Raw genomic sequence first — 22,765 nt, 5'->3', positions numbered from 1 at the left:
ATGTAAATCATGCTAGTATGTACTAAATTTTCGCTCATTAGGTTCGAGGAATTTCGTGTCTTTATGAATGTTGGACATTTTGAGATTCTAGTTTCCACTAATCGGATTGAGATTTGGGTTTCATATAATGATTTCTTGGGAAAGCTAGAGAAGGCTTTGAAATGAAACGTAATTAATTGAGAGTTGAATTGGCAAATAATAAGACTGTGGGGAATTATAAGAAGTATGACGCCGAGATGAACTGGTTAGTTTCACTATTCGAATTTGAAAAAGATTTAGGTATGAATGTATATGTAACATGATAGTATGGATTGTACTTTTGAGTACATGAACTTTCTGATAGAGATTAAGTTTCAGTGAATGTGTTGTAAAGCGAAAACCACTCATGATTCTTGTGTGTGGAATTTAAGAGATAGGTAGTAAAAGCTCAACTTGAGTGAAAGTTCTTTGATATCGATTATAGGATTGATAAAAACAAGTGAAAAACCAAAACTACTATTCTGGTAAGATTTTCGGGGACGAAAATCCCTAAAGGGGGGAGAAATGTAACATCCCAATTTTGGGCCTAGTCGGAATAGTAGTTTTGGGACCACAAATCCGATGAGAAAAAAATTATTTTTATTATATTTTTATGGTCTACAATTTCACGGAATAATTTCGTGAAAATTTCGTTCAAAAATTTTGACATTTGGGCACTCAATTTAGTCAAAAGGACTAAATCGTAAAAAGTGAAAAAGTTGAGTTCTACATGTTAGAGGTGTCCAATTGTTATGAAATTTTAAATTGGAGGTCATTATATGGCAATTAGACCATTTTTTAAGTTGGTGGACAAAAATGGACATGGTTAGGCATGTTTCCAAAGTTTTTCAATAAGGACATTTTGGTCATTAAGTTATTAAAATGAACTAAAAACAAAATTAAAAGCCAATTTTTTTCCATCTTCAATCTATTGGCTGAAAATTGCATGGAGAAACTATGGCTAGGGTTTTTCAAGCTTCCAAGCTCGAGCGTAAGTCCGTTCTAGCCCCGTTTTTAATGACTTTTACGTTTTTGCAATCCCCGTAACAAGATCTATCTATTTCTACCATTAATTTGAGATAGGGTTCATGTTTAAAAATTAACCCATGTGTGATATGCATGCATTTTGATGTGTAATAGTAGAAAATGAGTGTTGGGTGTTAAATAAATGACTTTTACTTAGCTATTTTCGATGAAAACGTTTGAAATGACCATTTTGTAAAAGTTGTAAAAATGGTATAAAAGTGTGTTTTGATGAGAATTGTAGTTTGCTATAGTTATGAAAATGGTTCAGCTATACCTATAGAGTGATAAAATTGAATAAAAATTACTTTACGAGCCTAGGGGTAAAAGTGTAATTTTGACAAAGTTTAGGGGAAAAACGTAATTTTCCAAAAATGTGATTTTTGGATCACATTAAATAATGTGACTAATAATTTGACTAAATGTGATATTATAGATCAAGGAAAATGAGGATTGGACCTAGATCGGGTGAGAAATGGAAAATCGACGGTTAGGTTCCTTTTTGTTATTCTGGTGCCGAGGTAATTTCGTATGTCAATAATATTGCAATGATATATTTGAATTAAGATTCTATATTATTATTGCACGAATGACATGATTTAATATATTGAAAGGTGATGAAAGAATGATATATAAAATTTGTGAGAACAATGATATGTGACTAGTAGCACATGAAATTTTGATGGTTCAATCATTGATGGCTTGCTATATAATAGCTGAATATATTGAGAATTTGATATAACACGATGTTTTATTAAGTTGGATAACTTGTGAAAGAGTGAAAAGGAAGGTAAGTTTGTATGTAAATAATATATCGATTTTTTATGTTATTATATTTCGTTATTATATGAGATGTGGCTGCCTATAGAATGATCATTTGATGTAAATTACGAATCATAATAGACTATGAATGAGTTTTTTAAATGTTGAAAAGTGAGGAATTTCTCGGTTGAACCTTCGGAATAGAAATGATACTAATGATCCATTATGAGAACACATGTGTAGTACTATGTGCAGACTACTATGTGTTCAAGATGGTTTTAGCTCATGTGTGTAGTACTAAGTGCAGGCTACTAATAAACCGTAATTTATACATATTTTTACCTCATGCTTAGCATATTTTTGGATGAATTATCCTTAAATTTGGTGAATCCGACGCTCCTAGTCCTTTAATTTCATGTTTTATACTTAGGTGAGCACAGGAGAGTAAAAAAAAAAAGAAACGGGCTGAAAATGGAGAAAATGGACCAACATGTGAAATCAACATGGCCTGGACTTCTGTACACGGGCAGACCACACGCCCTATCCTTTTAGTAGAATCGAGCACGACTTACACGGGTAGACCATACGCCTGTGTCTATCTAACAGTCTCGAACACGTTTTGAAGCAATCGCACACGGCGTGTCCCTGTCGAGCCCAAGTCTAGTCCTATTCGGAAAAGGCCTCTCTTGAGGGTGTAGAAGCATTCTAAAGCCTATATAAACACCCCAAGTGGTACCAAAAAGAACACGCACGAAGTAAGAGGCGGGGAATTACTTGAAGAAGTCCGATTGATCCATCTCAGAAGCCGGATTCACCTTCAAGACTGAAGATCTCCCTTCAATTTCCTTCAAAAGTTCTTGGGTTTTCTTTATGTTTTGTTATCATTATTCTTTTGAGATGTTTTCTTTCATAAATATGAACTAAATCCCCTAAATACCTAAGGGGAATGAAACCTAAGATGAATCTTATTATTATTATCTGAATTGTATGATAAATATTTGACTTTTTCTTAATTATGAGTTCTTAATTCTTTCTTTAATATTCTAGGATATTGATTTAAGTATTGATGTACTTATTCAGAGGAACAAAAGTCACTGTCTAAGAGTAGATCTAACATAATTAAGCGAAGTTGGTTGCAGGCCTAGAGATAGGGTGACAAGATTTTGCTGGATTAGGGTGAAACCTAATAAGGGAATTCATAGATCGAGTTAATGCAACACTAGGGAGTTAATTAGAAAGTGATTTCAATTAACCAACCTAGGGTTAGACGTTGTTAGTCTCGAGAGATATAATAATATAAATTAGGGATTTCTACGGATCAAGTGAAGTGAATAAATCCTCTGATTCAAAGTCAATAACAAGTGAAGTCTAGGTGGATTTTTCCCTTAGGTATTGTCCAAATCATTCAGTTTTCCCAAAATTTATTTCCCCAATTTACTTCCTGTGCATTCTTAGTTTAGTAATTAGTTTAGATAAAACAAACTCCTTTATTTTTAGGCTAGATAATAAAAAGAAAGTTAATACTAGTACTTTTAATTCCTTTGGGTTCGACATCCCAGTCTTGCCATAACCTATACTACTGTTCGATATGGTGCGCTTGCCTTTGTCATGATAATAGTTACTTTTCAAGAACGAACATTCATAAATTATAAAACTTATTGCACGTATCACATCACACGATCAAGTTTTTGGCGCTGTTGCTGGGGAACTAAAATATTAGGAACACTCGATTTTTATTACTTTAGCCATTCTACTTTTATTGCAATTTAAATTTTTATTTTCTTTTCTAATTTTTCATTTATTCGCTTCTGGCAGGTTTTTATAGTGTATGACTAGAAGAAACCCATCGAGACCATTACTTTTTGATAGTGAGATCGATCGCATAGCTCACAGAAACCAAAGAGAAATAAGGCAAAGCCTAAGATACACAGATGAAGAGCAAGAGGTTGACATTCACACCATAACCGAGAAGATGACTGAAAATCAGGAAAATCTGCTACCTCCTACGATTGCTGCTGATCCAGTAAATCAAAATCCTACTCCACACACTATGTATGATTATGCTAAACCTACTTTTATAGGAACTAAGTCAAGTATAGTTAGGCCTGCTGTTGTTGGAAATAATTTTGAACTGAAACCTAACACAATTCAAATGATCCAACAGTTTGTTCAGTTTGATGGTTTGCAGGACGAGGACCCAAATGCTCACTTAGAGAATTTTTTAGAGTTTTGCAACACTTTTAAAATCAATGGCATTTCTGATGATGCCATTCGCCTTTGGTTATTCCCTTTTTCGTTGAGGAACAAAGCTAAATAGTGGTTGAACTTGTTACCACGAGGGTCGATCACTACTTGGGAACAGATGACCGAAAAGTTTTTACTTAAATATTTTCTGTCGGCTAAAATGGCTAAGTTGAGGAATGACATCTCTTTTTTTGTACAGATGGATCTAGTGACACTCTATGATGCATGGGAGAGATACATGGACCTACTGAGAAGGTGCCCTCACCATGTGTTACCTTTATGGTTGCAGTTTCAAGCATTTCACAATGGCCTGAATCCTTCGACTAGACAGATGATTGACGCAGCTGTTGGTGGGACTATCAATAATAAGACACCTGAGGAGGCTTTTGAATTTATAGAGGAGATGTCACTGAATAATTATCAGTGGCAAGTCATGAAGACAAAGACAACGAAAGCAGCTGGCATTTTTAATGCCGATTCGGTCACCATGCTCTCTAATCAGGTAGAACTTTTGAATAAAGAAATTGATGGTTTACTTAACTCTTCACAGGTTCACCTAGTAATGCAATGCAATACAAATGGAGGTGGAATGAGCAATTCAGAATACCTTCCTTATGGCCACAACATGGAACACGAGCAACTAAATTTTGTGGGTAATAATCTTCGACCTTAAAATAATCCTTATAATAACACTTACAATACATGTTGGAGGAACCCTCCAAATTTCTCGTGGGGTGGTCAAGGGAATCAAATGCCACAACATCCTCCGGGTTTTCAACACCTTACCAACAGGAAAAGAAATCGAGCCCTGAGGAGGTGCTAACAAAGTTTATCTCGGTGTCGGAAACTCACTTTCAGAATATTGAAACAGCACTTAAAAATTAGCAAGGTCAATCCAAAGACTCGAGAATCAAATTGGGCAGCTGGCTAAGATTGTAACGCCCCGATTTTTGGGCCTGGAAGTATTGGGCCTTGAGTCTGGGTTCGGGTGGAAAACGGTCCGAATAATTTGGATGTTATTATTATTATTATTATTTCGTATGTTTATTTTAGTAATTAAATAAATTACGAAGGGTTTATGGTGTGGGAAAATAGGCCCAAGAGTAAATTTAATTCGAGGCAATTCCTGAATTTTAATTTTGGGAGAGAGGGTTCTGGCTATATGGGCTTTTAGAGTTGAGGTGGTAGAATAGGACACAAAAAGATTTGTGGTAAAGTGGCATGTGGTGCCACCTAGGTGTTTGGGGAGTGACGTGTGGATGTTTAGGGGGAGCCAGAGTTCAAGTCACAAGGTAAGCATATTGTTACTTTTTTTTTGTGTGCATGTACCAGGCATGTGATAGAGCTTAAGTGGAAATTCGGTTAGGGCTTTAGAAAGGTTGGGCCGTGGGTCTAAATGGCCATTAGGGCAAGCTTTATTTTCTTTTTATTTTTCCAAATTAGGGTTAGCCATCTAGAGTTTTCCCTTTCATTCTATTCTCTTCCCAGTATCTCAAAAAGCTGAAAAACGTAAAGTTAGATCTCCTGAGTGCCGAATTCTTCCTTCTATTCTCCTCTCTTCTTCTATTTTATTTTTCTCCTTCTTTTCTTCTCTAGCCGAAACATTCCTACCATTCTACTCATCTCCTCTTTCATTCCCATTCTTTTCTAAACCTCTATAGCTGATTGCCATAAAAGATGAAATCCCAAAAGTTGTTTCTTGTGCCAATTTATTCTAGCCAAAATCCTCCTATTTTATTCATCTCTTTTGGTCGATTTTCACATCCTCTAAACCTCAACCCCTGTTGGCAATACCACTGCAAAAACCACCATACCAAATCATATTCCTCTTCACAGTTCCGAAAGCCGAAAACACCATAGTTTTTAGGGACATATAACCGAATCTTTAGATCTCTAAGATTTGATTTCTATAAGTGTTTAAGGGCTGGATCTACATCAGATCTAAGTAGAAATTGAAGTGGAATCGTTTTGGTTGAAAGAACCTGAGGTAGGTACTCAAATCTATTCTTTATTTCAGGTTTTAGAAAAGCCAAAATCCCTAAAGGCATAGGGAGGCTGTCGAATGGAGCTTAAGGCTCTAAGGGTTGTAACAATTGATTTTTTTTTGGTGTTAGTGTGATCTAGAGGCTATTGATCGAAGGCTTGGACAAGTGGAACGACTAGAACGAGATCTAGTCACTACCTTTGGCAAAAGTAGGATCTCAAGGGCCATATGTATTGATGGCTGATTATGGTAAGTAAGTTTATGATGTTTGCCATTATACTTTGGATTTGATATGTCTAGTGACTGATTGTAGGATATCGTGGGAGATTTCGATAGTAGTTGTCGCAAATCAGGTGTGTAAATGACACCTACTAGTATACTAGATTGGCAAAAGTCGAAAAGCCGAAATGCCGAAAAGCTGGCATTTCGAGAACTTGCGAGCGTGCGAGCGCTCGTGGGATTGTTTGTATTGATAATTTTGGTAACTTCAATGGTAAGATTGCAGAGTGCGCAATTTCGTACACTTCGGTATATTTGGGCTTAATGGGCCGAAATTGGATTAAATGGGCCAACGGGCCCAATTCGGTAAAAACGTTCGGTAAATGTTTCTGTTAATACGTTAATAACTGTAATGAGCATGAAACCCTAAGAAGACTGATAAAATTACTGAAATACCTCTATAAGGTAGAATTACTGTAATACCCCTGAAGGGGTAAGTTTACGATTATGCCCCTCGAGGGTAAATAACTATTCTTACGCTATAATCTGACTATCTTTTTGAAGCATGCCTTGTTAATTATATATATTCTGCATACATGTCATACTGCATGGGGTTGGGTTTTGTTATGGAGGAAGAACTTGTTCTAGTGGCTGTGCCACATATTCTGATATAAGCAGCTTTGCTGCAGATTATAGTTAGTGCCGCAACCGGTGCTAACACTGTAAGTGTAGGGATGGCGTGGGTGATTTATTCCCCACAGGAAGTGTAGGGATGGACGGAGGCAAGTTGTGACAGCCCTAAATTGACCCTAGTCGGAAAGTGGTTTCGGGACCACGAAACCGAGTCTTATAAATAATTAAAAGTTATATTCTGTGTTTATGATGTGAGTAAATGCATGTGTGAAAGTTTCATGCATTAATTTGATCATTTTTATGTGAATTTATTAAAATGGACTTATATGAAACATTATTGGAAAGTGAGAGGTTAATCTTACAATGGTCTAATAGTACATGCATTGAAAAGAGTGGTTTTGCATGTCAATTTACCCATGATAAACATAGTGGCCGGCCAAGGAAAGATAATGCTCCACTAATTCAAAATTAAAATAATTTTGTATTAACAAATGATTTAATAATTGTAATAAAAGGAATTAAATAAAAGAGAAGAAAGAGGATGGTGTTCATCTTCTTCTCATACCCCTCTCAAGCCGAAACAAGGATGAAAAAGAAGGGAAAACTTACCTAGAGCAATTCGGCATTCATCTTTAGCTATTAGGAGGTAAGCTTTGAATTTGTTGATTTGGCTTTATAATATGGTAAGTTAAATTGTGGATGCACTCTTGGTAATGTTAAGAAAGTTGAGATTTCTTATGGTGATTTGAGCAATATGCCGAATGATTAAGTGTTGGAATTAGGGGTTATTTTCATGTTGTATGGAACAATGGGGGAATGACTAGAATGGGGTAAAGATTTTTGGATGAGTGGCTTAGAGGCACCTTGTACATTCGGTCAAAGATTGAGTCTATTTAGAATGTTAATTTCTTCCTCTATGATTATTTTCCTTGCATGTTAAATGGTTCTTGATAAGGCCAAATGAGTTATGAAAGTTTTTATAAATGTATGAAGTTCAAGGTGCAAAAATAAAAAAATTTTAGTCTTGATGCTATGAAAAATTCGGTTGAAATATGGAGAATGAGAGCTGTCATTTAGGTTAAGACCAAAGGAATGATCAATAGGCATTAAAAGGTTAAATGTGTGAATTTAAGGTATAAGAACCTATAGGTAATTACATGGGTAATGTTAAAAATTAATGTGGTATATTCAGCCATGTAGAGTATATCCTAGAGATATTATATTTAATTCCCTATAATCGGCTAAATGGGTGATAATGGTTTATAATGTTGAATTGAATTATGATTATGTACATTAGAATTAGATATAACAAAAAACTATGTGAATTTGGATGCAATATTACATTCGGCCTAGAGGCATTAGATGAACATTTGTGGAAATCTCAAAGTCTTGAATAATGGTGATTGTAAGATGATGTAAAAAATCATTGAATTATATGTATAAGTAGTTAGCAAAGTGATTAAACTACCGAATTTAATTATTAAATGAGTTCTAAGCTTGCTGAATTTTGAGATGTGATTGGGAGTAAATTTGACATGAGCATATTTTGTTAATGATATATTGATAAATGTTGAGTTATGATACCATGATATTAACTTAATTATCAAATTGCTGAATGCGTTTATAATTAAGTAAGCTTAATAATAGAGCAATGAGTGGCTAGTAGAATCTAGTAGTCTTCTTGTTATATTCGGCCTTGAGTTTGTATAATTGGTTTGTAATAGATTAAATTTGTTTATTCAAGCTCAAGAGCTTAGGGAGTCTAATTCGGAAAAGAGAAAAAGCTACCTAACCGAACAGTCGATCTGTAATCGTTCAGCAATTTCCGAGGTAAGTTCTTAAGTATTTGAGTTTGATTCCTTTGTAAGTTTTAAGTGATTAAATGTTGAGTAAATTCAATCATAATAGGACATAATGAGTTGATTTAATAAGATATGATGTGGCCATGATATGTTTTAAACTCAAATGGTAAGTTCATAAGTGTTTGGACTTGGAAATTTAAGAGCAAATTGTAATAATTTGCTTAGGACAGCAGCAGTAACGTGGTTTTAGAAAATCACCATAAATTGTTGGTGTGGAATTATAGGCTGAATAAAATATGTAATCAAAGCTTAATTAGTCTAGTTTCTTGTAAAAGAGACCGTATGAGCAAAGAAATTTCCTATAAAGATATATTTAAAGTTGTGTGAGACAGTGTCGGAATGACTCTGAAATCCCCTGTTCTGTTTTTAGAAAATCATTATAATTTGTACAAAAATGGTTATAAGATAAAATTTATATTCTTAGACTCCTTAATGAGTCTAGTTTCAAATGAAATCAAATAGAACACATTTTGAATTCTGTACAATGAGAAATTTGATTAGTAGTGAAGAGTGGTCAGATTAGTCAAACAGTGAAACAGGGGGAAACTTAAAGAAAAATATGGTATTGATTGGCCAAACCAAAAATTCTTAAAATTTTGTGAATAGAGGATATACGAGTCTATTTTCATGGAAAATTAACGGCACATAATTTGGAATTTCGTAGCCCCAGTTACAAATAATTTAACGACTGTTGCTCAGGAAAAACAGCTTGTAGAGAATTTATGGTTATGTTGTAAACATGGATAAAACTTGTTTTAGCTGCTCATAAGCTATTGATTAAACCCATACGTGAATTCTAAATTGTGATATTGTAAAATGATATATGAGTGTTAGATGGATCTTTGATATTAAAATTTGTGAAATTGTAAGTTTATAAGTATTCGAATATGAAATGATAGTATGGCATGAAATTGAATTTTTCATTGGAAAATGATAGATGTAGATTCAGCCAAGGCAAAGTGTATACGTGAAAGTATATGTGGTATGTGAAGTATATTTGTATAATTGTGATGTGAATACATGAAAATTTATATTTTGATTTAGGATTCTATGAGATGAATGTGAACATGCATATGTGTGATAAGGTAGAATGGCCAATGTGATGAATGTGAACATGCATATGTGTGATAAGGCCGAATGGCCAATGTGATGAATGTGGACATGCAAATATGTGATAAGGCCGAATGGCCAATGTGATGAATGTGACCATACATATGTGTGATAAGGCCGAATGGCCAATGTGATGAATGTCAACAAGCAAATATGTGATAAGGCCGAATGACCAATGTGATGAATGTGAACATGCAAATATGTGATAAGGCCGAATGGCCAATGTGATGAATGTGAACATGCATATATGTGATAAGGTAGAATGGCCAATGTGATGAATGTGGAAGTGTATATATGTGGCGAAGTCGAATGGCTAATGCGAAATGTGTATGAGATGGATATGAGGTAAATGAATTACAAATATGATAGTCGATGTGAATGTTGTAACATGTGAATAAATATGCATGAAACTCTATGATGTAAACCTGGGATTAAAGACCAGATAACCATATGTGGTGACTATGTCTGGGTTAAGACCCGCTGACTTCGTGTGGAGATTTCATCTGAGCTAAAGGTCTCGCCGATAATCCGAGTAGAGGTTAAAGCTATAAGACTTCGCAATAAGAATTGCTTATAAATATATTCAATGCGAAAGGTTAAACAGGTATGTACTCCAAGTTTATATGTGAGCTTGATTTGAACTAAATCATAAGGTAGTTACGTGATGCATACGTGAGCAATCTATGAGACTATTCCTATGATTATGTGACATCGGATCAGTGTGGGGGGTTATGTGAAATTATACAATATATCTATGTCACATGAGCTCACTTTTATGTGAAAGTTATCTGCCTATTATATATGATGAGATGTGCATATTCGGTGAAGGGATGGTATGCCCGAAGGAAGAGTGAAATAAAAATACGAACAACTATGTTATAATTTGATTGTTATCTGTTGACACTGCTTAAAACTTACTAAGCATTGTAATGCTTACTCCGTTTACTTTGTTTCCTCTGTTTTATAGATATCATTCGGAAGCTACAGGCTCGGGGATCGTCAGCAACTAGTCACACTATCACTATCCACTGCTTGTTACTGTTATGTTTTGAGTTATTTTATGGCATGTAAAGAATAGACCAGTGGCCGAAGAATATTTTGGTTAATGTATATAAGCCATGCGAAAATGGCATCTTTTGAATGTGTACTTATAGAAGTTCAAATTGTATCCCTGACTGTCTTTAGTATTTATCTAAAGGAATGTTCTAAAAAAAAATTCAAAATTTTTACTATTCTGATATGAGTTTCAAGTCCGGTAATACCCCTTTACCTGTTCCGGCGACGGATACGGGATAAGGGTGTTACACAAGTGCAGGGTTGGATGGGGTTATCGTGCATTAATCATATGAGACTATTTTGTTATGTGCCAACTGTGTTAATATGGGCAAGGCCCAATATATCTCGACTTGTAATAGGGCTACGGCCCAGATTAATACTGACATGGGCTAGGCCCAGTATACTCTGGTACTGCAAGGGGCTATGGCCCGGATTAATATTGATATGGGCTAAGGCCTAGTTAACTCTGATTTCTGAATAGGGATTAGGCCCAGTAAAGCTTGAACTGATTTGGGCTCTGGTTGGGATACTTTACACACTGAGTTTTCCAAACTCACCCCCTGTTTCCCATCTTTGCAGGTGAGCCTTAGATCGGTGGACTTGGAGCTAGAGGGATTTAGAGTGGCCATATGGACTGTTTAAAATAAGTGTTTATAGCATCACTTTTATTTTAGATTATTTCCTTTATGTTTTCAGATTTTTAATTTGTAATAGGGTCGCTTTAATTATTTTTAATTATTTTTAGTCTGTTTTGTTAGCTTAGATATGATATTGTTTTAATTGTTTGAAATTGAATAGCTCTAGGGCGCGTTTTAAAAAGATTACCTGATTTCAAAATATCGCGAAACAAGACAAAGCTTCTGCAACGAAAACGACTTCAAAATTAATAGTGATTTCGAATGGTTTAAAACGAAATGGTTTTCCCTGAACAATCGCTCAGTTAAAGTATGGCAATGGTTGTGTGCATGTCTAGGAGTGGATCTGTGGAGAGCTTGGTATTTAAGCAGTCTAGTGGACTCACCTCCTCTTTTCTGGCATCCTACCTTGTGCACAGCTTCCATTCACTTTAATCTAAAACGAAAACATTCTTTAAACACTAAGAAAGACTTTAGATAAAACATGACTTTTCTAGTAACGCTTCAATGTGACACGCCGGATTCGGTCGTAACGTCTGGGCTAGGTTTGGGGTGTTACAAAGATGATTTCAAAAAGACCATCAGGAAGTTTACCTGGTAACACCGAACCCAATCCAAAAGAGCATGTGAATGCAGTTACACTAAGGAGTGGGAAAAGTGTTAGCTGAATCCGAAAAGAAGCCACCATAAGAGGCTGAAAGAGACAAAGGAGGGGAAGAAAAACATGAAAACAATAACAATCCAATGCCAAAGGAATATAAACCACCAATCCCATATCCAAAAAAGTTGAAGAAAGACCGCATGGGTGCACAATTCGGTAAATTTCTTAAACTTTTTAAACAACTACATATTAACTTACCTTTTGTTGAAGCTATATCGTAGATGCCTATATATGCAAAATTTTTAAAGGAGTTTCTAACAAATAAAAGGAAGTTTGAAGACTTATCTACAGTGGAACTTAGTGAGGAGTGCTCGACCATACTCCAAAATAAACTGCCAACTAAATTGAAAGACCCAGGAAGTTTTACTATTCCCTTCTTAATTGGTAGTTTGAATGTTGATAAGACACTAGCTGATTTAGGCGCTAGTATTAATTTGATGCCGTATAAAATGTTTAAACAACTTGGTCTTGGAGAACCTAAACCCACTAGGATGAGTATTCAATTAGCTGATAGATCTGTTAAATATCCTAGGGGAATTATAGAGGATGTACTTGTAAACATAGATAAATTTATATTCCCTGTTGATTTCGTTGTGCTTGACATGGATGAGGATGTTGAAGTGCCTTTAATCTTAGGTCGTCCACTTTTAGCCACTGTTAGGGCTGTTATTGATGTGGGTAATGGTAAATTGGTACTTAGAGTAGGTGACGAAGAGATTATCTTTAAAATTTATGATGCCATGGGATTTTCTAGGGAACAGGATGACTCATGTTATTTTATTGACTCTATTGATCATGCTACTCAAGATTCTTTTTAGGAAATCATACATAAGGACACGTTGGAACTGTGTCTTGCCCCAGGAGAGGAAGGAGATGATAAATCTGAGATAGGAACTGAACTGAATTCCAATTAACCCTTCCGAAGACCAGCAGAATATTAAGGTATTAAGGTAAACGATGAACTTAAGCAAAAACACTCTATTGAAGAACCTCCCAAACTGGAACTTAAACAATTACTGAATCATTTGGAATATGCATTCCTTGGAAATAACTCTACATTACCGGTAATTATTGCATCTAACTTGCAACCCAAAGAGAAAGAGGAATTGCTCCAAGTCTTAAGAGAGCATAAAAAGGCCATAGTTTGGAAAATTTCTGACATTAAAGGGATTAGTCCTTTTTGCAGCACAAAATTTTAATGGAAGATGAATATAAGCCATGCGTGCAAGCCCAAAGATGACTGAACCCCAACATGAAGGAAGTTGTTAAAGCTAAGGTAATTAAACTCCTAGATGCTGGAATTATTTATCCTATTTCTGACAGTTCTTGGGTAAGTCCAGTGAATGCTATTCCTAAGAATGGAGGCATGACTGTTGTAGCCAATGAGAAGAATGAATTAATCCCAACAAGGATAGTCATAGGTTGGAGAGTTTGCATTGGTTATAGGAAGATAAATGATGCCACAAGAAAAGATCACTTTCCCCTTCCATTTATTGACCAAATGTTGGAAAGATTGTCAGGACATGCTGGTTTTATAGAAGATTTATTAAAGACTTTTCTAAAATAGCTAAGCCTTTGACTAAATTGCTAGAAAAAGATGTGCCTTTTAATTTCGATCAAGAATGTTTAGAAGCATTTAATACTTTAAAGGATAACCTGACTAAGGCTCCAATTATAATTGCACCTGATTGGAATTCACCTTTTGAACTAATGTGCGATACGAGTGATTTTGCAGTAGGTGCAATTTTGAGACAGTGAAGAGATAAACATTTTCAACCTATCTATTATGCTAGCAAAACTTTGACATCCGCACAAGAAAACTACACCACCACTGAGAAAGAGCTGCTAGCTGTGGTTTTCGCATTCGATAAATTTAGGCCATATCTAATATTGTCTAAAGTTGTCGTTTATACCGACCATTTTGCTCTTTGCCACCTTTTGACTAAAACTGATGCAAAACCTCGACTAATTCGATGGATTCTGTTATTACAAGAATTTAACTTGGAGATTAAGGATAAGAAAGGAGCTGAAAATCTCGCGGCTGGCCATCTCTCTAGGCTTAAAAATTCAAGTACTAAAGAGCTAGATGACATTGAAATAAATGATTCATTCCCTGAAGAATATTTTTTTGCTATATCTGATTCTGAGGTACCTTGGTTTGCAGACATTGCAAATTTTTTAGCTACTAACATTATCCCAAAAGGTTTGACACATCAGCAAAAGAAGCAATTCTTTACTGATGTGGAAACTACTTTTGAGAGGACCCTTTTCTTTTCTGTATTTGTGCAGATCAAGTCATTAGGAGATGTGTTACAAGGGCAGAAGCATTGAAGATCTTGGAACATTGCCATTCAGGATCGACTGGAGGACATTACAATAGAAATAAGACTGCATATAAAATCCTCAAATCAGGTTTTTGTTGGCCCACTCTATTCAAAGACGCCAACAGGTATGTTACTTCTTGTGACAAATGCCAACAGATAGGTAATATCTCCAAACGTGATGAAATGCCTCAGACATATATGCTCTCATGTGAAATATTTGACATTTGGGGTATCAACTTTATGAGTCCATTCCCTAGTCAATTTGGGAATAAGTACATCTTAGTAGCTGTTGATTACATGTCCAAATAGGTTGAAGCCCAAGCTTTACCTACTAATGATGCTAGAGTAGTAGTACGATTCCTTAAGAAACTTTTCTCTCGATTTGGAACACCTAGAGCAATTATTAGTGATAGGGATACTCATTTTTGTAACTCCTAATTTGACAAGACCCTTAAGAAATACGGTGTTCACCACAGAACAGCCGCCTGTTACCACCCTCAAACTAGTGGCCAAGTCGAAGTAGCAAACTGAGAGCTTAAACGTATCCTAGAAAAGACATTAGAGTTAAACAAGAAGGATTGGGCAATGAAAGTAGATGATGCTTTATGGGCTTGTAGAACCGCTTTTAAGACCCCCATAGGAACATCACCTTACAGACTTGTTTATGGAAAATGTTGTCATCTACCATTTGAGTTAGAACACAAATCATTCTGGGCTATAAAATTTCTAAACTTCGATCCCAAACTTACAGGTGAAAACAGGTTGATACAGTTGAACGAGTTAGATGAGTGGCGAACGAATGCATATGAGAATTCATACCTATATAAGGAAGCAACAAAGTGCCACCACGACGCTCGTTTATAATAACTCAAGCAATTTAAAGTGGGAGATCTTGTCCTATTATATAACTCGAGGCTCAAATTGTTCCCGGGGAAGCTTGAATCATGATGGTCAGGTCCTTTCGTAGTCTAAAATGTCTTTCTATATGGCATAATAGAGGTAAGTCACCCATCACAAGGCATTTTCAAGGTAAATGGACATCGCCTAAAATTTTACAACAGTGAGAATTTCAAAGACGATAGAGAGGAGATACGGCTTCACGAACTCCCTTAAATATACCCACAAGGTAGAGTCGAGCTTAGACTCTAAATAAGCTATTCTTGGGAGGCAACCCGAGCATTAACAGTGTTGATTTCTTTAGTTTTTAACATTTAATTCACTAATTGAGTCACTGAACACAGGCATTCCAGAACCACATGGCCAGGCATACGGGCATGCCTTAGGCCATTCCCGTACCACGGAAGACAACACGGCCGTGTGATATAGCCGTGTGAAAACAGGGCAAAATTTTTCCCTAACACAGGAGTCGATACATTTCCACGACCGTGCGACATGGCCATTGGCAATCTTGCCAAATCAACACGGGTACACATCACGCCCATATCTATAAACCGTGGTCAAAATTGAGAATTAGCACGGGCGTGGGAGAAGCGAACAAATTAACAAGGGCGTGCAACACACCAGTGCCCATCACCCGTGGTTGAAACTGACAAAATGACACGACCATGTGCACCAACACGCCCCAAGGAACACGGGCGTGCCTGTTTTACTTTTATTTTTATTTTTGTTTCTATTTTTATTCCATTGTCTCTTATTTACTTTTGAAGACCCCTGTCTTATATTTTACCTACCTTTATGGTTGTCACTGAATTATTCCCTTAATCCTCCTTCACAGGGGTGTCTTCTCATTTATCCCTCAGAATCATGCATTCATTTCAGCTTTTTCTTCAATTCTCTCTCTCGCTAATCCAAGGATATCATCCACAATTTCAGGGCAGTTTCACTTCTCTCCCTCTCTTTTGATATTATCTTTATATTACTATTATACATCTTTGTACATTGAGGACAATGTACACTTAAGTGTGGGGGGTCATTTATATCATTATCAGAAAAATCCCTGAATTTTGTCCTATTCTCATGTAATCTTTTCATATCATTATTAGAATGAATTTTGATTAATTTATGATTTTTATTGATATGTCTTAAATTAAAACATAGGCATTTATGCATTGACTGTTTAAACTTTAAAGGAATTAAGGAATCAAGCATGATAAGTTGATTTTTTAAGAATTAAAATTTCTTTTAGGTTGTTTCCCTAAGTTTAGGTATTATATTGAGCTTAAATTCATAGGTTAAACATCAAAAAGCCATAATTTTTTTCAGATCTTGAGCCCATAGAGCATATATTATTTCTTTCGTGCTCACTTTTATTGTTGCTTTGAGTGCGTCAATATCGAATCGTTATTCTAGAACTTGCTTAATTATACATGTCAAGACCACGCCATTGATTTGATATGTCGAGAGGATAAAGGCACTTAGGTTTAACCCACTTACTCCATAAAAGCCTAACCTCATAATTAACCCTTAGTGAACCCCTTTGAGCCTAACAAGCCATTCATTGATTTACCCTCAACATTAAGCCATAATCTATTATTGTTGAAATCCCCTAATTTGATCCCTATTTTTGTTGAGATTTGATTTGAATTAACTGCTTAGCTATGTTTTATTTCTCATTGTAATAATTAGCAAAGTTCTATGTTATTTGACTTGTTCTAAAACAACAACAACAACAACAACAACAACAACAACATTCATACATATTAGTAGTAATTCTTTTGAGCTTAAGTATTTAAATTCCTTATCTCATGAAGAAAAGCTCAATTCTAGGAGTTTCTAATTAGGAATGTAATTTATCAAGTTGTAGTATTTTTCTAGTTAGATAATTTTTCAATTTCAATCTCGATTCTAACCTTCTTTTTCAGCTTGTGACCGCACCTCCTAACCAAAGCCAAGTTACAACCCTCTAAAAGACCTTTTGATTGATATATCATCTCAATATATAGTGGTGGAGATTTGATTTTCACACAAGCCTATGGTAATAACTTTTCATATTGACTGTTGAGTGCTAAATTTCTTGTCCTTAAACACCTCGAGTGACTTGACTGAATCTTTAGTAAGGATGTGAAACTTTGTGATATTTTGAATCAAAGGTGATTACTTAGATGAGGGGAGACACCTATGTTTTCATAATAAAATGCTCAACTTAGAATGCTTGAAACTTTGATGTTCTTCGAGTTGAATTTTCAATGTGTGACTACTTATGGATTATTTTGAGAGACTATTGATAAGGATTATAAGTTGAGAAGAATATATTTTGATTGTGAGTTGAGGATTTTGCTTGAGGACAAGCAAACGCTTAAGTGTGGGGGTATTTGCTAAACCATAATTTACACATATTTTTGGATGAATTATCCTTAGATTTGGTGAATTCGATGCTCCTAATCCTTTAATTTCATGTTTTATACTTAGGTGAGCATAGGAGAGTAAAAAAAGCGAGAAATGGGCCAAAAACGGAGAAAATGGACCAACATGTGAAATCAACACGGCTTGGACTTCCATACATGGGTAGACCATGCGCCCGTGTCCTTTTAGTAGAATCGAACATGACTTACACAAGTAGACCACATGCCCGTGTCTATCTAATAGACTCAAACACGTTTTGAAGCAATCGCACACGGGCGTGTCACACGGGGGTGTCCTTGTCGAGCCCAACTCTAGTCCTAGTCGGAAAAGGCCACTCTTGAGGGTTTAAAAGTATTCTAAAGCCTATATAAACACCCCAAGAGGTACCAAAAAGAACACACATGAAGTAAGAGGCAGGGAATTACTTGAAGAAAGCCGATTGATCTATCTTAGAAGCCAAATTCACCATCAAGATTGAAGATCTCCCTTCAATTCCCTTCAAGAGTTCTTGGGTTTTCTTTATGTTTTGTTATCATTATTATTTTGAGATGTTTTCTTTCATAAATATGAACTAAATCCCCTAAATACCTAAGGGGAATGAAACCTAAGACGGATCTTATTATTACCTGAATTGTATGATAAATATTTGACTTGTTCTTAATTATGAGTTCTTAATTCTTGCTTTAATATTCCAGGATATTGATTCAAGTATTGATGTGCTTATTCAGAGGAGCAAAAGTCCCTATCGAAGAGTAGATCTAACATAATTAAGCGGAGTTGAGTGCACGCCTAGAGATAGGGTGAAACCTAATACGGGAATCCATAGATCGAGTTAATGCAACATTAGGGAGTTAATTAGAAATAGATTTCAATTAATCTGTAACGCCTCCATTTTTGGGCCTAGAAGTATTGGGCCTTGAGTCTGGGTTCGGGTAGAAGACGGCCCGAATAATTTGAATATTATTGTTATTATTATTTTTATTATTATTACGTATGTTTAGTGTAGCAATTAAATAAATTACGAAAGGTTATGGTATGGGAAAAAGGTTCAGGGATCGGCCCATAGCTTTAGGAAAATTCTTAAATTTTGCGTCTTAAGGGAATCAGGGCAATAGGCCTTATTAATAATTTGGGATGAGTTTTAGCACAAGCAGGCATCTAGCCCAGTGGCTAAGGACGCTAGAAGGGCGTGGGAGGTGCCTGGGTTCAAGGCACGACGTGCGCAAATGGTTGTTTTTTTTACAACCAAGGATTGCCGCAAGAAGGCCTTATAAATATCTTGGAAGGAATGGTGACACAAAAGAGGCACGTGGTCATGTGGCAAGGAGGCGTTAAGAGTGTGCATGTGGTTCGAGGTTCGAGTCTGGTAAGTAGCGATATATTGTTTTATTTTTAAACGAACCGTGCTACTACAGATAAGTCATAAAATTAATTGTGAGTAGATTATATCATGAGAAGAGATTCAGTGTAGTGGCAGCAGCGTGCTAGGGCGCAGGGCAGACGGAGGTCTAGGGTTTGAGCCTCATCTCGCGTACGTAAGGTTGGGATTTTTTGCTGCACGCGTGGGGAAAGAGTTGGGGTCTGATCAGGACTCTTGGCAGCATGCTGAAGCGGTGCAAGTGGTGGGCTGATCGGTTAGGAGTTTGAATGAAATTCAAACATCGAAGTTGGCCAAAAATAAAGGAGCAATTCCGGGAATTGGAATTTAGGAAGAATTCCTATGCCGATATACACTCATTCGGCCATAGCTAATAAGTTCCATATATCTTTGGCCTTTAGGATTATTTTTTTCTTTTTTCTTTTCGGGTAGTGGGTGCCATTTCTGACATTTCTTTTCCCTTCTTCTTTTCTCCTCTCTTCATCTATTTTCTCTTCTTCTTATTTTCCTCTAGCCGAATCTTTCTACCATTTTACTCAACTCCATTTCCTTACCATTTGTTTCTAAGCTGATTGCCATAAAAGCCGAAATCCCGAAAGCCTTTTTTTTTCTGTGTTGATTTCTCCTAGCCAAACCCTCTGATTCTTCTCCATCTTTTTGGTCGATTCTCTCATCCTCTGAACCCCAAATTCCTATCGATAAAACCATTGCAAAACCCTAATATTTCATCTTTCTCTTCATTATTTCAAAAAGCCGAAAACCCCATAGTCATTGGGACATAGCCGAATCTTTAGACCTTTAAAGATTTGTTTTCTACTAACATTCGAGGGGTTAGATCTGCATCAGAATTGAATAGGAACTAAAGTGGAATCGTTGACTGAAGGAACCGGTGGTAAGTCTTCGAATCTATTCTTTATTTCGAGTTTTAGAAAAGCCGAAACCCCTAAAGGATTAGGGAGGCTGTCGATTGGGCCCTATGGCTCTTATGGTTGTGACAATTGTTTTATTGTGATGATAGTGTGATCTAGAGGCTACTGATCGGAGGCTTGGACAAGTGGAACGACTGGATCTAAACCTAGTCGCTAGATTCGGAAAAAGGGAGGATCTCTAGTGCCTAAAGTGTTAATGACCGACTTTTGGGTAAGGAGTTTTGTATACAAGTTGTTATGGATTCATAGTTAACGTATTGGTAACTGACTGTAGGCAACTGGTGTGTGTGGAACTCGTCAGCGTTTCATCGTAAACAGGTGTGTAAACGACACCCACTCATAGACTAGATTGACAAAAGTCGAAAAGCTGAAATGCTGAAAAGCTGGTATTTTGGGGACTTGCGAGCGTGCGAGCGCTCGTGAGATGGTTTGGATTGCTATTCTTGGTAATCTCATATGATTGGATTGCAGAGTGCGCAATTTCGTGCACTTCGGTATATTTGAGCTTAATGGGCCAAAAACGGGTTAATGGGCCAACGGGCCCAATTTGGTAAGAACGCATGGTAAGTGTTTCTGTTGATACGATAATGGCTGTAGTATGTATGTAAACCCTAAAATAGGTAAATTTACCAAAATACCCTGAGTATGAAAATTACCATTATGCCCCTAGGTGTAAAATGACCATTATACCTCTAGGGTTGATTTTGACTGAAATGCATGATATTCTAATTCTGTATGTTGTATGCCATGACATGTATATCTGTTGTATGGGATATGGGTTATAATGATGGAGGAAGCATTCTGGTGGCTCTGCCACAAATATTTGTTTCTGGTGGCCCTGCCACAATTATCTGTATCTGGTGACAGTGTCACAATATCTATTCTAGCAACCATGCTGCATACTTGTGACGTGTAGACGGATGGGTGGGTCGAGTAGTCTCCCCACATGGTGTAAGGTTGGCACGGGGGTGTATACGAATGGATATGGGTTAGGTTTTCTGCATGCTTGATATATCTGTTCTGTTTCTGTTATGGGCCTATGGGCTTTATTCTGAATTTTGTATAGGGCTAAGGCCCAACTTAATCTGTTTCTGTGGTTTGAACTGATCTGGACTATGGTTGGGTTAATTTACACACTGAGTTTCCCCAAACTCACCCCTTAATTTTATCCACGCAGGTAATCCCCAACCATAGTGGGCTTGGAACTGTGAGGAATTCGGAGTGGCCACTCATTCTGGAAATTTGGTTTTCTTCTGGTGAATTGGACATCTTTTCATTTACTTTTATGATTTGGGTTTTAAGTTGTAATAAGGCCGCTTTAATTATTTTAAATGGTTTTAATATGTTTTACTAGAATAGGTATGATATTATCTTAATCGTTGAAACTGATTAGTTTTAGGGCGCATTTTCAAAAATAGTAATTGATTTTAAAATATCACGACAACAAAGCAAAACTTCTGCAACGAAAACGTTTTCCAAAATTAATCATTTTTCCTTAAACTAGACTTATTTGAATTGGTTTCCTAAGAACATACACTAAGTTAGGGTGTGGCAATGGTGGTGTGCATGTCTAGGATTGGATCCGAAGGGAGCTTGGTACTTAAGCAGTCCGATGGACTCACCTCCTATTTTCTAGTTTCCTACCTGGTGCTCAACTTCCATTCACTTTAACCTATAACGAAAATACTCTCTAAACGCTAAGAAAGATTTTAGATAAAACATGAGTTTTTCAGTAACACTTCAACGTGACACGCTGGATTCAGCCGTAACGTCTGGGTCGGGTTTGGGTTGTTACATAATCAACCTAGGGTTAGATGTTTTTAGTCTCGAGAGAGATAATAATATAAATTAGGGATTTCTACGGATCAAGTGAAGTGAATAAATCATCTGATTCAGAGTCAATAACAAGTGAAGTCTAGGTGGAGTTTTCCATTAGGTAATGTCCAAATCATTCAGTTTTCCCAAAAGGTATTTCCCCAATTTTCTTCCTGTGCATTCTTAGTTTCGTAATTAGTTTAGATAAAACAAACTCCTTTATTTTTAGGCTAGATAATCAAAAAAAAGTTACTACTAGTACTTTTAGTTCCTTTGGGTTCGACATTTCGGTCTTGCCATAAGCTATACTACTGTTCGATAAAGTGCGCTTGCCTTGGTCGTGATAATTGTTAGTTTTCAAGAATGAACATTCATAAATTATAAAACTTATTGCCCGTATCACATCACATGATCAGCTACTATATGTACTAGATAGTTAGGTCGCATGTGTAGTACTAAGTGTAGGCTACTATGCGTACCCGACAACTTCGATCACGTGTGTAGTACTAAGTGCAGGATACTACGTGTATCAGATGGTTTGGTCATGTGTGTAGTACTAAGTGCAGGCTACTACGTGTACCAGATTGTTGGTCACATGTGTAGTACTAAGTACAGGCTACTATGCGTAATAGATAGCTTCGGTTACAAGGGTGGTAATATGTGTAGGCAACCATGTATCTGTTATTATTCCGATAAGTTCAACGGGAAATCGACTAAGTGAAAACACATGTGAACATGACCATGTGATGAATAAGTGCAGACATATGGTTGTGGAAATTTATGAGCAATGTCCTCGATAGTTGAGCGAA

At 36.3% G+C, this 22,765-nt stretch overlaps 1 non-coding gene across 1 annotated transcript; it reads right to left on the bottom strand.

Annotated features, from left to right (window-relative positions):
- Nucleotides 1-4,213: 4,213 nt before the first annotated feature.
- LOC121217036 (small nucleolar RNA R71) lies at nucleotides 4,214-4,320 on the bottom strand. The gene has a single exon (XR_005913245.1). It is a non-coding gene; the product is annotated as a small nucleolar RNA R71 (small nucleolar RNA).
- Between the last annotated feature and the right edge of the window lie 18,445 nt (nucleotides 4,321-22,765).

Source organism: Gossypium hirsutum, chromosome A02, assembly GCF_007990345.1.
Source record: "Gossypium hirsutum isolate 1008001.06 chromosome A02, Gossypium_hirsutum_v2.1, whole genome shotgun sequence".
In the NCBI taxonomy this organism is placed as follows: domain Eukaryota; kingdom Viridiplantae; phylum Streptophyta; class Magnoliopsida; order Malvales; family Malvaceae; genus Gossypium; species Gossypium hirsutum.
The sequence above is the reverse complement of the archived record's forward strand: the minus strand, read 5'-3'. Positions and strand labels throughout refer to the sequence as shown.